The 14,448-nt window shown below is 46.3% G+C and overlaps 1 long non-coding RNA gene across 1 annotated transcript; it reads right to left on the bottom strand.

Moving 5' to 3' along the window:
• Positions 1-5,091: 5,091 nt before the first annotated feature.
• Positions 5,092-12,493, bottom strand: LOC114062593. Its single transcript, XR_003572418.1, has 3 exons — positions 12,465-12,493; positions 6,298-6,523; positions 5,092-5,543 (listed from the first exon to the last, which is right to left on the bottom strand). It is a non-coding gene; the product is annotated as an uncharacterized LOC114062593 (long non-coding RNA).
• Positions 12,494-14,448: the final 1,955 nt, after the last annotated feature.

Genomic DNA, 14,448 nt, shown 5'->3' with positions numbered 1-14,448 from the left:
CGCTCCCGGTGTAAAACAATGCTCCAGTGCTGATTAAATTTCGCAGGCATCGCTGGAAGTTTGGCAGGGGAGGCGCAGCTGGTGCAGCGCCAGCCGTGCTCGGCAGGAGACACCACCCAGCAGCACTGACATTGCTCCCACCAGCGCCACAGTGGGAAAGGCGGCGGAGCAGGGGCCAGCCGGGCTCGGGTGTTCCAGTCCCACACACAGGCACCACAACTACAGCCCTTACATCCCCTTCCCCCACAGCTCCTGGCTATCCACAACGTTTTCTCCATTGTTTCTGCTCCACTTGCTGGTGGTCCCTTCTCACAGAATCACAGAATCCATTCTGTCAGAAAAGACCTCTGAGATCACTGAGCCCACCAGAATTGACTGCAGTATCTTGGGCTGCTTTAAGACTGAAACAAACGCTGAGTTTGCAGCCCGGTGTGCCTACAGTAGACAATGAATATATTTCTCTCCAGGAATCTTCCCCTGCCCTTGTCCCTTATTTAGACTCGGAATGAAAACTTTTAATGGGACTTTTTAAAAAAACCCTTTGAATAAAATAAATATCATACCTAGTGCTTTCTGACTTCCTGCTCCGAGCTTCCAAGCTTCCAGACATCCACACATGGGATACTGCTCTCGTGCAATGTTACTGCTGCAGGGAAAGATGCTTAAATATATATATTTTAATAACACAGTTTCATTGTTATGGACTGCACCTCTGCTAACTCCTCAGCCCATTAAAGTTTTAAACCTAACTACAATTATGACTTTCATTATTAATCAGCACGTTAATATTTAAGTGCCAAGGAATTGCCTACAACTATAGAAGCATTAAGAGGTGGAAGTGGACAAGTTATTTAGGTTATGGACAAGCCACGGAGATAGAGGATGGCAGAGGGACCAGGAGGAGACAGGGCAGTCACGATGGGCCATCACCTCCTGAAGCTGACAGGCAGAAGAGCTCTGTTAGCCCTTGCCAAGGAGACAGCAGACTCCAGGGAGATCAAGAGAAAGAGCTGATGGGTCTGGGGCTGACTACGAAAATCTGTAGGTCGTGGGAACAAGGACTGTCTCAGGCTGGAGAACAAGGTCTGACTGGGGTAGAACAGCAGCCCAAGGGCCGTCCCAAACCTGGGGCTGGTGTGGGAAGGAGGCCAGAGAGGCTGTTAAATAATTCTATCTGCTCCAGGAAAACCTCTGAGTGCTCAGGAGGAGAAAGCTTTAAATCAACATACACACCGTCACCAGATGCTGCACAGATCTTCCTATTCAAAGAGGTGTGTGATCCTGGCAACAGACTGAGATCAGATTTAAACAACACAAAAAAACCCACTCCTGAGTCAAGGACACCACTCAGACCCAGCAGAGCATGTTAAGCATCCCTTTGCAGAAAGTATCTGTATAAAATAAACCCACGTGTCAATGGAAACAATAAGCTGAAGTTAGAGAAATCATATCAGACAGGCTGATGCCAAGATCAGGTGTCAAGCAGAGACTCCTGGATGGAAACTCTTCAACTAAACAGGTGCCACCCCCAGCTCTCTATTCCTCCCTGCTAGACAGTGGTGAGAAGAACAGGTATCAATGCCTTGAATTCCCTGTGCAGAGGAGTTCTGGGATACTGTGAAACAGGAACGATGAAAGAACATCAGAGAGACGAGACAGAGATGAGGGAAGGACAGGGCAGGTGAGCTGAGGAGCACAAAGAATTCTTTTTACCAGGCTTGGCTGCATCCCATCCCATCCCATCAGCATGGTGGTTAACACAACTTGGTGGCCACCCTCCCCACGCCTTCCTTGTGGTGCAACCTTGAGGCAAGAGGAGGAGCCACAAGGTGATGGTTCAGTGGCAAGATGCCACAAGAAAGTGACTTCAGAGTGGCAAAGGGGTCCCCTCAGCGTATGGTCAAAAAGGCCAGATCATTAGTACTGGGATGGGATGGATGGGATCCAGGCTTTGGACAAGGTGTGAAGCCTGCAGGAGCCTCTCAAACAAACACAAAAAGCAAGGGTGGTACCTGATGACTCAGCCAAGGTGACAAGGTTTGCTGGCACCCAAGGAGCAGACAGGCCAGGCAGGGCTTGCTCCTCTCTCCTGGACCTGTCCAAAGGGAAGGACAGCAACAAACCTCCCTTTCCAGATCCAGCCTGAGATAATACACCCTGCAGCTGCTGGTCCCTGTGGGCAGATGAAGTCATCAGCACTGCTGAGAAGTTCTGCCTCATGATTCCTTAACCGGCTTCAGAGAAACATCAGCAGGGTTTGTGTAGGTGCTCTGAGCTACCTGGGTGATTTTGCCCGAAGCAGATTTGGAAATGCACACCCCAACTGCTCCCCAGACAATGCTGGATACAGGAGCTACAATAAGAAACTACATGTGTCAGTGTTTCAACAGAGCACCACACCCTGAAGCATGAAGTTAAAGCAGTTATGCAAGAGATTAAAAATCCTTTTATATCACTGTCAGGCTTATTTACAAAGTTGTAAGTGTATAATTAAATATTTGGCTTTTTTTTTTTTTCCCTCCAAAGCTGTGTGTAACTGGAAAGACAAAAACATACATTTAACATTTAAACTTCCTTAATTGCTTTTAAATGTCACCGCAAATAAACAGTGTTTATTTGCAGTCTAATTGACGGCAGCACCGAGACATCACCTCTCCACCTGAGCACAGAGGCTGGAAGGGAACAGCAACACACATTTGCATTGCACAAGCTGGTTTTATACTCCCTGCCTCCCCAGCAGCACCTCTGTGTATCTTTGATGGCCCTGTGCCTGCTCCTCCCTGTTTTCCTGCTCGAGAGATGATGAATCCCATCTTCATTCCCTGGTGGAGTGGCCACCAGCTCACAACACACAAAACCTCCTCGTGGAGATGGGGAAGAGTCCTGGTCCCTTGGAAGGAGAAAACAAAAAGCAGTTAAACAAAGTCCAGATGTTTGCTGGGGTCCCATGGAGCTAAACTGGGACTCTCTGCATCCTTCCACCAGAGGCTGTGCCAGGAGAAGATGGAGGACTTGGGGATCATTAACATTTTTAAGTGAAACTGCAAACGTAGATTGGTCATTTGATGAAGCATGGGTGACCAAAGTCAACTTTTGGAAGGTAAAATCCGGTGTCCCTGCCCATGGCAAAGAGGTTGGAACTCGATGATCCTGAAGGGTCCTTTTCCAACCAAAACCATTCTGTGAATAAAAGCAGAGTGCATTGTTCCAAGCCTTGGGAAAAAGAAAGGGGATGAGAGGGGCTGCCTTGCTTGGCAAACAAACTCCACAGAGCCCGATGGTGCCAAGGAAAAGGGGCAAAACCTACAGCACTGAGATCTTCCCTTTCTCACTCAAAATAATTGAAGTGTCAGAGATATTGGATTAAAGCAATTCTCAAGCTTCTCATAACAAGTCAAGGCTGTTCAATGGAGAGGCTGAAACAAGTGACTGTGCTGTGACAACACACCAGCCAAGGCTTTGTGTACCTTCCTTCTTCTCCCTAAATAATTCCAGATATTTGGATTGTAACCAGCTGACCTCAGAGCAAACTGAGGAAGTTGGGCAGAGGCTCTCATGGCTCTTCCTGCCTCTCTCTCAGGCTGTCAGCAGATCACAGGGACGTTTATCTCTGTGGCCTTTATCAGATTCCTGGGGTGAAAGTCCTTCCTTCTTCACGTGAGTCTTGTGAAAGCTCAGTTGTTTTGAGAGAGGTCAGAGCAAGGATCCCAAACACAGCCTTGAGAACTGACCTGGGGAACTTACAAGTAATTTAATCTTGACCCCAGCTTGGCTGCTGACACAACAGCCACAGTTCCAGGGATGGATGAGAATTGCTTCCATGAAAAAGGCTTCTAATTCCTCTCCTGGTGGGACAGGACATCGCTCAAACTTACCCAACCTTTATTTGAAAGGAGCAATCGATGCTGAGTGTCCTCCACAGGTACCAGTTGACCCATACAGAAACCCCCCATGACTGTTTCCCTCCATGGCTGTAGGGAACTGCTGCAGAGTGCAGGGTGCATTTCTCCTTCATTCAGAAGAAGGCTGCAGTGCTGCTCAGGGGCAGTAAATTCAGGAGAAACCCCAAAGGAAATAATCCCCTGTGAACAGCAGTCCTCTGGACCTAAGTCAGCTTGGCAGAGGGGCAGCCTCGTGTTACCCCATCCACAGCTGGCAAAAGTGTGGACTTTGCATTTGGAGCACGACCAGAAGAAGTTTTAGGGGTTTAGGGACAGGGAGAGAGCGCACCCAGCCTTTTTGGGGCTAAGCTGTTCACATATTGAATCTAATCCTATTTCCATAAATGTTTCCGGTCTTGGAAGCTGGACCTGTCCATAACAATCTTTTAAGTGTTTATAAATACTTTTCATCTCAGAGTTTTTTATGAACATGCACACTGGGGTGTGCAGAAATCCCTTCCTTGATCACTGGGATTGGGCTCACACTTGAAAACCAAGCAACTGCTTGGCCAGGTCAGAGCTCCCCGTGCAGCAGCTTTGCAGAGCACATCAAATACTGATCTCAGCAGAGATGAAAGCAACAGAGCTCGAGGGAGGGTTCACATGGCAGGTTAGTGAAGTAAAACCATGCTGCAATTTGGTCACAGCCCCGAAATTACCTATTATTTTGAGAAGTGAGGTGGGATCTTTAAAGCTGTCGATACAGTGGAGCTCAAACTTCTTCCAGGATGGAGGTCATCTCCAAAGATGGATGAGGGTCTAGCACTGAGGCTGATCAACCAACATCATTCCTTTGGTGGGAAAATGATTCCTGAACTGTAAGATTTACTATATCCAGCCTTGCTCAGCCACAGAGATCAACAACTCCAGCCCTAGTGAAATGAGTTTATGTGACAATGCATTTCTGCTGCATATTCTGTCTCAGCTCAGCCCAGTTTGTCTCATTTTTCCCTTCTGCAGACAATGTAAACCTTAGAGAATTGAACACCTTATCACCCTTGGATGAATTTAATTAAACCAAGGAATTCCTGAGGTGAATAGTGCACTTGCAGCACTCGGGGGTTTCAGACAGAGGATGAGAAACGTGAGAGCTCCCAGACTGCCCCCAGCCCCCCTGCAATGCCTGGCTGCACTCAGCTCACCTGGAGCCTCCTCCACAACCACCCTCTCTTCTTTCTGATCTTTAGTCCTGGGATAAAGGAGATCCTGTGCTCAAAGGGGAACTGATCCCTTTTCAACTGGGCTGCTCTCTGCCCACAGTCAGCACAAACACAAGCACAGGAAGGTGTAAGGACACGCTCCCGAGAGCCAGACCATCATCTCAGTGACTCGCAGCAAGAACAAACACTAAGTTGCTGCTCTGAATATTCAAAACACACATTTACCATTAAGCCTTTTAGCTCCTGCATTTTTAAACAACAGTCCAGACTGGAAAGGGAATGATTAGCATCCTGACTTCACCTCAGCACAGAGCAGCTCCCTCCAATGCTTCCAGCTGTGCAGAAGAAAGTCCTTAGGAAAACTCAACCCACTGCAGGCACATTCTTCAGATCTTGTAGAATATTTCTTATCATCCTCTTATTGGCAAATGAGCTTTTGCGGCTCCAGCTACAAGATTAAAAAATAAAAATCCTTTATATCTTTTCTATTAGAAATATTTTTTTTTTTAATCTGACTTAGAAGATGGCAAAACTTACACTGGAAAAAATTGAAGCTTTCTCTAAAAGAGGACAGGAAGGAATATAATTAATAGCCTATAATATCAGGAACAAGGATCAGCAAGCCCTGCAGAAGGTCCGTCCACACGTCTCCACAGGGTGTCAGTGTTATTTCAAATTTGGGTCATTTTTATGCTGGAATCAGACTAATTTTCTCACCACATTATTTTTATGACTCTGCTCCTCAGAGGGCTGCTGCCACCACAGGCTGCTTGTTACAGAGCTCCCCCTTTCCTCCCGTATTTTTCATTCAAATTAAATTAAAACCATCTAATTAAAAGGAAACTTCTTAAAATGGGGAGACAAACACACGGTCATGGTGGTCTGGGGACAAGGGGAGAATTGAGAGGGATCTGCAACGGGGTTGATGTTCACCACTACAAATCTGCTACCAGTTTGCTGGTGGGATTCCCAGTTGCTGCAGGACAATGGCCTTTTAGCAGATGATCCAGAACCCTTTCCCATGCACCTACCCAGGGCTGTACACACCCTTTTCCCTGACAGGTACGTGGCCACCACGAGCATCTCTGGCACGACCCATTTTGTGTTTTTCGGCCTTTTGAGAGCTGGCTCCGAGGCAGAACAAAGCTGTTTAAGTTGCCCCTTGCCAAAAATTATTTTCCAGACACGTTACTAACCTGGCTGTGCTGAAACAAGGTCCCACTGTACTCTGGCAGCTGTGGCAGATGTGTGGTGTGACACACAATATCCCCTCCGGGTGACTGCCCAGGCCAGCTCCAGTTCTTTGCAGGGCTCTGCTGGGATGGCCTCAGTTCCAAAGTTCCCCTTCCCAGCAGCTCTCTTCAAACTTCCAGTGGTCCAGCCTGCCTTCTACAACACTCATGTAACAGCTCCCCTTCTAACCTGTAATTATGAGAGGGTTACTGGAGGCACAGATGGCTGGATGTCCAACGGGGACGATTCCTGGCTCAGGAAGTTTCTGCAGTTACCGACTACTCAGCATTTCAGTCGTCATATTATTCAGAAATGTGCCCCTTCTTATCAGTATTAAGGACATCATCCCAAAGAGCTCCTGCTGAAAGCAATACTGAAGAACGTGCCTGTACGATGACAGACAGCATACTGTGTGCTGGCCTTGCAGAGGACACGTCCTGCCTCAGGTATCAGGCAGCAGTTTGACAAACAGGGGTGTTTTTCAGCAGAACCATCAATTTAAGTTGCCCCTGCCACGCTCCTCGCTATTTATCCTCCCATCCCTCTGCCAGCCCTGCAGTTGTGCCAATACCACAGCAATAAGAAGAACAGCAGAACTGGCTTAAATTAAAAAAAAATCTGGCATCAAAATCAGTCAGTATATATTTAACACAGATTAATTATCCCATCTCATTTACCAACTGACTGCACAGTAGCTGTGCCACCAGGAAGAGTATGGGAGGAGTGGTGGGTGGGAAGGAGGTGTTGGAACTCAAATCAGCACAACAGCGATGTTCAGTCTATGCTCCTGGAGTTTGACTTGCAGTGGAGTAACAAGAAGATGAAAGCCCAGATCTCCAAAAATAGCCAAGGGTCCAATTTTCCATAGAACACAGAATGTTTGGGGTTGGAAGGGACCTTGAAGATCATCTCATTCCAACCCTCTGCCACGGGCAGAGACACCTTCCACTATCCCAGGTTCCTCCAAGCCCCATCCAACCTGGCCTTGGACACTTTTAGGGATGGGGCAGCCACAGCTTCTCTGGGCAACCTGTGCCAGGGCCTGACCATCCTGACAGGGAACATTTTTCTCCTAGATTTCAGGATTTTCATGTTCCTCTTACATAAGCAAAGAAGGGCAGCAAACAGCCCACTCCAGAGCAGGGCAGTGGAGCTGGGGAAGGGTCTGGAGCACAGGTCTGATGAGGAGCGGCTGAGGGAGCTGGGGGGGCTCAGCCTGGGGAAAAGGAGGCTTGGGGGGGGGGACTTTATCACTCTCTACAATTCCCTGAGAGGAGGTTTTAGCCACATGGAGGTAAGGCTCTTTTCCCAGGTAACAAATGACAGGATGAGAGGAAACTGCCTCAAGTTGTGCCAGGGGAGGTTTCGATTGGGTATTAGGAAAAATTTCTTCATGGAAAGGGTTGTCAAGCACTGGAATGGGCTGACCAAGGAAGTAGTGGAATCACCATCCCTGGAAGCATTCAAAAACCCTCTGGATGTGGCACTTGAGGACACAGTTTCGAGCTGAGCATGGTGGCAGTGCTGGGTTGATGATTGGACTTGATGATCTTAGAGGTCTTTTCCAACCTTAACGATTCCATGATCTTAAAACAGCTGGTTCTTTCAGCTTTCCCCTTCCACAGCAGAGCAGGGCACCAGGCAGGGGAGCAGCCTCACAGCAAGCCCAGCTCCAGCTCGAAGCTACCTGGTGGTCTGCAGAACATAAAAATATAAAAATATTTTGGAACAGCTGCACTAGATGATGGCAGAGGAGGAATATTGACTGGGACCGCTGCGGCCGTTCCTTAAGCCTTTAAAAATGAAACATCACGGCAGCTATTTAGTAGGGGGTTCGAAAATTCAAATATTGACAGAAGGAAGTTTTCCAAAGGATGCCAGCAGCTTTTTTGCAGCAGCCCCAGTAGGAGAAACACTGCGGTGTCAGATGTGGGCTGCAGCACAGACCAAACCCACATGCTCCACACAGGCAGGAGAAGTTCCAGCTGAGCAGAGCAGCACTTTGCCCTCCCCGAGATGCTGGGCCGTGCACCGGAGTTGGGGTGGTGAGGGCTGGAGGGTGGAAGGGAGAGGCGAAAATGCCCCGAGGAGCTACAATCACACTTGCCAAATGCTGCGTTTTACTGGAGAAGGGAGAGAGTGACTTCACTTTCTACCTCCCCTTTCCCACTTCCCCCTGCCCCAAACAGACAGAAATTAATTACAGATGGAGGCTAAAAAAAAAAAAAAAAAAAAAAGGGAAAAAAACCCCGCTCTCAACCACAAGGCTTTTTCCTCTGCAGACTTGAGGATGGATGGGGCGACCTGGGAAAACTGGCAGATGGAAAACCCATTACAGATGCGAGGGTTGGAGGAGAAGGCCGAGGGACAATTTGAGAGTTGTAAATTTTAACTTTGGGGGTTTGAACGCATTGCTTAGCAACACCAAACAAATAGGAAACAAGAAGCCTCACGAGAGAGAGACGCTTAAATATTTCAGAATCCCTCTTTGAGGTGAAGACTGCATTACCAGAGACCTGAGGGGCTGCTATTCTCAGCAGCTACAGTCAAGTCAGAAGGAAAATGAGGATTGCAATCTCATTTCCACACAGAGAGGCATTTAACTTATTTTGGTCGAGAAAAAAAGAAATATTTGTTTGTTGCCATTCCTGTTTGGCAGGATTAGAATAGATGGTGCATTCTTAAGTACTTTGCTACCCAGGAAATATTCTCGTAGCATCTTCAAAGACATGCAGGGAAGCTGCTTTACTGGGCATGTATATATTGTGTATGATCATTGCTACCATATGTCTGACCCTCGCTCCATGGTCCCCTGCCTTTTTATGCTGCTGCATAAATCATCTCCTAAAATTCCTGACATCTCAAAGGATGGCAGGGGCCTCCATCTCCAGGGAGAGGAGGAGAAGGGTGAAAAAGAACAGATTGCCTGGAAAAAAACGCTGAATGTTTTACGCTATTTCTTTGCCATGAAGAGAAAAGGGTGAAAGGAAAGAGAGAAAAAAAAAAAATAAACCAAAAAAACCATTACCAGCTTTGGAAGGTCAAATATTACACTTTTGGCCTTTTTTTTTTTTTTTTTGGATCCACTGAAACACTGGAAATGCAACATAAAGCAAAGCACGAAGCTTCTGAACGAGCCTGTGGCCAAAGCCTCACCTTCTGCAGCAAAACACTGGGAACTCATTAAATATTAAAAATATTAAAAAAGTAATTCCCAAGAAACCAAAACTCCTTTCAAAAATTCTGTTCTTCTAAGAATCTGTACAAGAAGCTCTTCAAATACATAGACACACATTTATATAAAAATAAAAAAGTAAAAGCATAAGTAGTTCTTTGCCTTATTTTGGGATATTAGCCCACAGCATTACCTCTGGGATGTGCTGAACTGGTGGGAGCATGCTCTGATCCTCTCCTGAACTGCTGAACATGACATCATCCTGTTGCTTTCATGAAGGAGGTCCACATTAGTGGAGTTCAGAAATAACCCAGACATTCCCACTTGGTTTTGCTGCTTGAGCTCAAAGGGATTCACCAAGACCAGAGTTTGGGGGTTCTTCCTTTTCTTTTTTTTTTTTCCCCCTGTATGAAAAAAAGCCAAGCACACAAGCCCAACCATAAATAACTTGGAATAACTAATGCTTGCAAGAGTTAAAATCAGTAGGAAAGCTCCTTGGCAGCTTAGAACTCCAGGCCAATAAAACAGCTGTTCCTATTGATACACTTAACCCTTCAAAGTCAATGAAAAAAGAAATAAACAAGCATAATGGACAGATCTTGCTTAATCTAATGGCCAGAATTATGGACAGCAAAGAGCACTTAGATAAAAGGCATTTTGACATAGAATCACAGAATGGCTTGGGTTGGAAGGGACCTAAAGATCCCCTCATTCCAACTGCCTTGCCATGGGCAGGGACACCTTCCAGTAGACCAGGCTGCTCAGAGCCCCATCCAACCTGGCCTTGGACACTTCCAGGGATGGGGCAACCTGTGCCAGGGCCTCCCCACCCTCCCAGGCAAGAATTTCTTCCTAATACCCAATCTAAATCTACCCTCTCTCAGTGTGAACCCGTCCCCCCTTGTCCTGTCACACAGAATTCTTCCAAGGAGCGCACTCGGCTTTGCTGTTCAGAAAAGGTGAAGTATCAACACACAGGCCACCTGAAGCTGAAAATGTGACAAGCATCAATACATTTTGAAAACCTTATCAGAGTATTACAGGGCAGGGCTACTTGTAAAGATGAAGCAAGTATTTCCCTACAGATCCTCAGCGGTTTTCTAAGCAGCCCTACATCAGCTGAAACCACCAGGTGTGAATACCACGGACAAGACCCAAAGGTCCAACTCCAACTGTAGTTCATCTCCTGGCATTAATTCAAAGTCCAACTCAATACCATTTTGTGGGTGTGCTACAAAGACAGTGGAAATCAGCAGACCCTGAAGGCCAAGACTGAGCCGTGCCTGTGAGAAAGGTTTTTGGGAAACAGCTTCATCTGGGCCCACAAGAGTCATCTGCGAAAATCTGCTACAGGAAACATTTCAGAGAGATGCTTTTAGCTTGGCCTGGGACAGGAGCAGAGACTACAAGCAGGCTGATGGTGGAAACGCTGCGTGGTGGGTACATGTGCTCATGTTCCCTTTTCCCACATCCCTGTCCAAAGCCCTGCTGCAGGACTGTCAAGACTTCTTCCCCCACTGTCCTTGCATGACTTCTTTTTTTTCCCCCTTTGCACATCTAAAAAGGGAAGGGGCATATTTCCAGTCCCTGAATTAAATACTAGGTTATTAATTCACCCACATATCTCATTTACCAGACCCAGTTTGAGAAAACACCTATTTCAAAAGTCTCTGGGTAGACCAGCACCAGAAGATGACCTTAAACAAGGTCCCAGCAGCTCCCTGAAGTTTTTTACAATCGGCTAAAACTATTTGACAAGGTAGTAAATACATGCCAGAAACTGATGGTCTCATAAAAGCACAGACTCCTCTTTGCTGCTGGTAACACCACTAACCTGGGGTAACACTGGCTGGAAAGTTTTACAAAATTCCCTCAGAGCGCCAGAGGTCCAATTTTCTGGAGTTTAAAAAGACAAGGAAGCCTGGCATCTTACACTGTAAAAAAAAAAAAAGTCTGTATCATTTCCTTTATTCTCCTCTCTCCCAAATTCTCATGGGTCTTCACTGCACAATGCAAGAGAGCAAAAATAAAACACTGGCTCGTTATTCCATCTTGGCCAGTTGCTTTTCCTCGAGATGAAGTTTCTTTTTCTGTCATGTTCCCGTCACAGACACGTTGTGAGGCTGGTCTGCTGCAGCACTGCTGCCCAGCCTGGCTTGCATTGTTTTAGGAAGAGGGGGCTATAGAAAAGGCACAGTGAGAAGTGAGACTCGCTCTGCAGGATTTTTTGCCTGGATAAAGGCAGGAATTCCTACCAAAGCCCACACACTCGTGGCCAGAAGGAGCCAGCGATGTGACACCAGGTCACTCGACGTGGGGAACTCAACAAAGGGGGGAAAAAACCCTCAGAGTGTGTTTGAGTGAAAACAGCCTGCTAAAAGTTGCACCCGAATTAAAGAGCATTATAGTGTGGAAACTGAAACCTCATCAGATATTCCACTGGAAAACAGAAGGAGCAGCTTCTCCAAGCGGGAGACAGCGCTGCTGCTCTTGGAGAGCCAGAGGGAGCGGCAGCCAAGGGGCTGGACAGGCTGAACAAGCCTCACTTTTTTGGATGCTGCTGAAACTCGCCACTGTTGGTGAAACCCTGGCTTTGACATGAGCATCGGGCAGAGGAGACAGATGTGGGGCAGGAGAGATGACGGGGAAAAGGAGCACGCAGAGAGATAGGGAGGGAAAGGGGCTGCTCTGTTCCCAAACCCCTGCCTGCCCCATCCCTCCTGAAAAGGCCCCTTCAGCCAGGCCTATCTGTCAGCCTCCGACCTGCCTTTCAACATTAATGATGCTCTTTGATTTTATTCATTCCTGCTGGAGGTTTTTGCTTAAATATAAACAGCAGAGGATTTCAGCCGGAATAAAAAAAATACAAATAAAAGAAATAAGAAATTCCCCAAACCTCCAGGCACATCTAAAAACCCATTAAAAAAGACACAACAGTACCAGCTTCATACATACCACAGCTGCAGTGATTCGCAGCAAAAGTAAGGGAGGCTGAATGTGCTACTGTTTTGTTCCAAAATGGGGACTTCACACTCAGGTGGGAGACCTCTACAGCAGCGAAACCTGAAGGAGAGAGTGAGAAATTCGGTTATTCCCACCTTTCCCACCTTGATATTTCTGCTCCTCCGTGTGCTGGGCAGGCTGGACACCAGGAGAGCGGGGGCTTTTGTGAGGTCCCCAGGACTGTGGGAAACACAGGCAGCTTTACACGAGGATTTACAACCAGTAGGTAAAGAACAACTCAAAAGGTGTTTTATTACTTGTGATGAGGGACTATCAAAGAAGCCACAGGCTGCTTTGCCAACTGTTTGGTGTTGTTTCTTTAGTTCTTATTGGCAGCGCTCGTGGCTGTTGCTCTGTTTTTCTTTCCCCTCCCACTCTCGCTTATCTTTCATCTTCCAGCTCCAACATTAACTCAGTTGCAATGCGCTGTATGTTGGAAATTAATCCACATGGATGCTGGAGAAATTCAGCTGCTAAAAAAAAAAAAAGAAAAGAAAAGAAAAAAGGCAGCAGCTCCAGCTCCTGAAACACAGAGGCCAGGATGATACACACACAGAGGCCAGGATGATACACACACAGAGGCCAGGATGCTACTCCAGCACTTCACCACAACACTGGTTGTGCAAAGAGAAGATGAGCACTTGAGTTCTACAGGAGTTACCAGCGAAGGCAGAGGCTCTTTTGCACGGATTTTACCATCCCTGTTTTCTGGTTTGAAACACAGCCAAAGGATGAACAGCTTTTCCTTTGGTAAGCACAGGGCTTTGACATGTCCCACCTTGTGATTAGCAGTTATATCTTGGTTTCTTGACTTCTTTCTACAGGAAGAATGGAACCAGATAAACAAACAGTGTGTGGAAATTATACCCATTTACCATATTCTTCTGCTTTTAGCATTTTTCAAACACTGCTTAAAACAGAAGCTCGACCTGCCCCGTGAGAGGCACGTGTACAGTCGCTATGAGAGACAAGGACTGGTCAGATTCAGAAATGTAGATGAATATTGACTGACACTTGTTTGCCCTGGGGGAAAAGAAAGATGCCCAAACCAGGGTAGTTCTGTGTTACAGCATCAATAGAGATGGACTGGCTGCCTGTGTGACTTAAACAAAAAAGAGGAGAGAGGGAGGTGGCGTACCCTGCTAATCTGTAGTGGAGGATTTAGAAGCAAATAACATCTATTAATCTCTTCTAGCTTGTATGTACAGATGTTTCACTTTTTGCAACACTATTTCAAGTTGAACCCAGATGGTGCAAATCAAGCTGTGATGCTCATTAAATGTATTTAAAAAAAAAAAAAAAAAAGCACCTTTATATTCCATCCCTTCAGCATTCCAAGCAGTTCAGCAGGGCAGAGCAGGGATTGCAGATAGATGGCACACTCCATGACGGGAGGAAACAGCCCCAGCACTGGATCTTTGCAAATGGTTCCTCCAGGAAAGACAGACTGCCAGACCAGTGTCCCTCTGAATCAGGAGGCAGTGGTGTATGCAAAATGCACCCAATTTCTAACCTTACAAGAGCTGCAAGTATTGGACCATGTATGCGTATCTTTTTAGAAAAATAAATATATTTTTTTTTCTCGCAATTAAGAGTTACAAAGCATTTTGGATACCAAAACTGAATTTTAAAAGTAATGAGTTTTTTTTTTTTAAAGTTCTACCTTTACCAAGAATCCTCATAAAACTGCCTGTACATCTTTTCCATAGATTACACTGTTTGCAGTGACCATTCAGTTCTACACAGACCACTGTGTAAATGACCAGCTAAAGCCCAAGCAAACATCCATCTCGTTTATCCAATCCCACCAATTACTTTTGTATTTACTCCCATTTATCTTCTGGTTTGCAATGCTTTTTCTTGGTCTTACAACCACACTAACTTGTTACTACGATCTTTTCTACTACCAAATTGTTTAAAAGAAAGACCTATGTTT

This window comes from Empidonax traillii, unplaced genomic scaffold, assembly GCF_003031625.1.
Source record: "Empidonax traillii isolate 1590-97213 ecotype Southwest subspecies unplaced genomic scaffold, ASM303162v1 scaffold419:size1009643, whole genome shotgun sequence".
Classification (NCBI taxonomy): Eukaryota; Metazoa; Chordata; class Aves; order Passeriformes; family Tyrannidae; genus Empidonax; species Empidonax traillii.
Note: the sequence above shows the minus strand (reverse complement) of the source record. Positions and strands in the feature narration are given on the sequence as shown.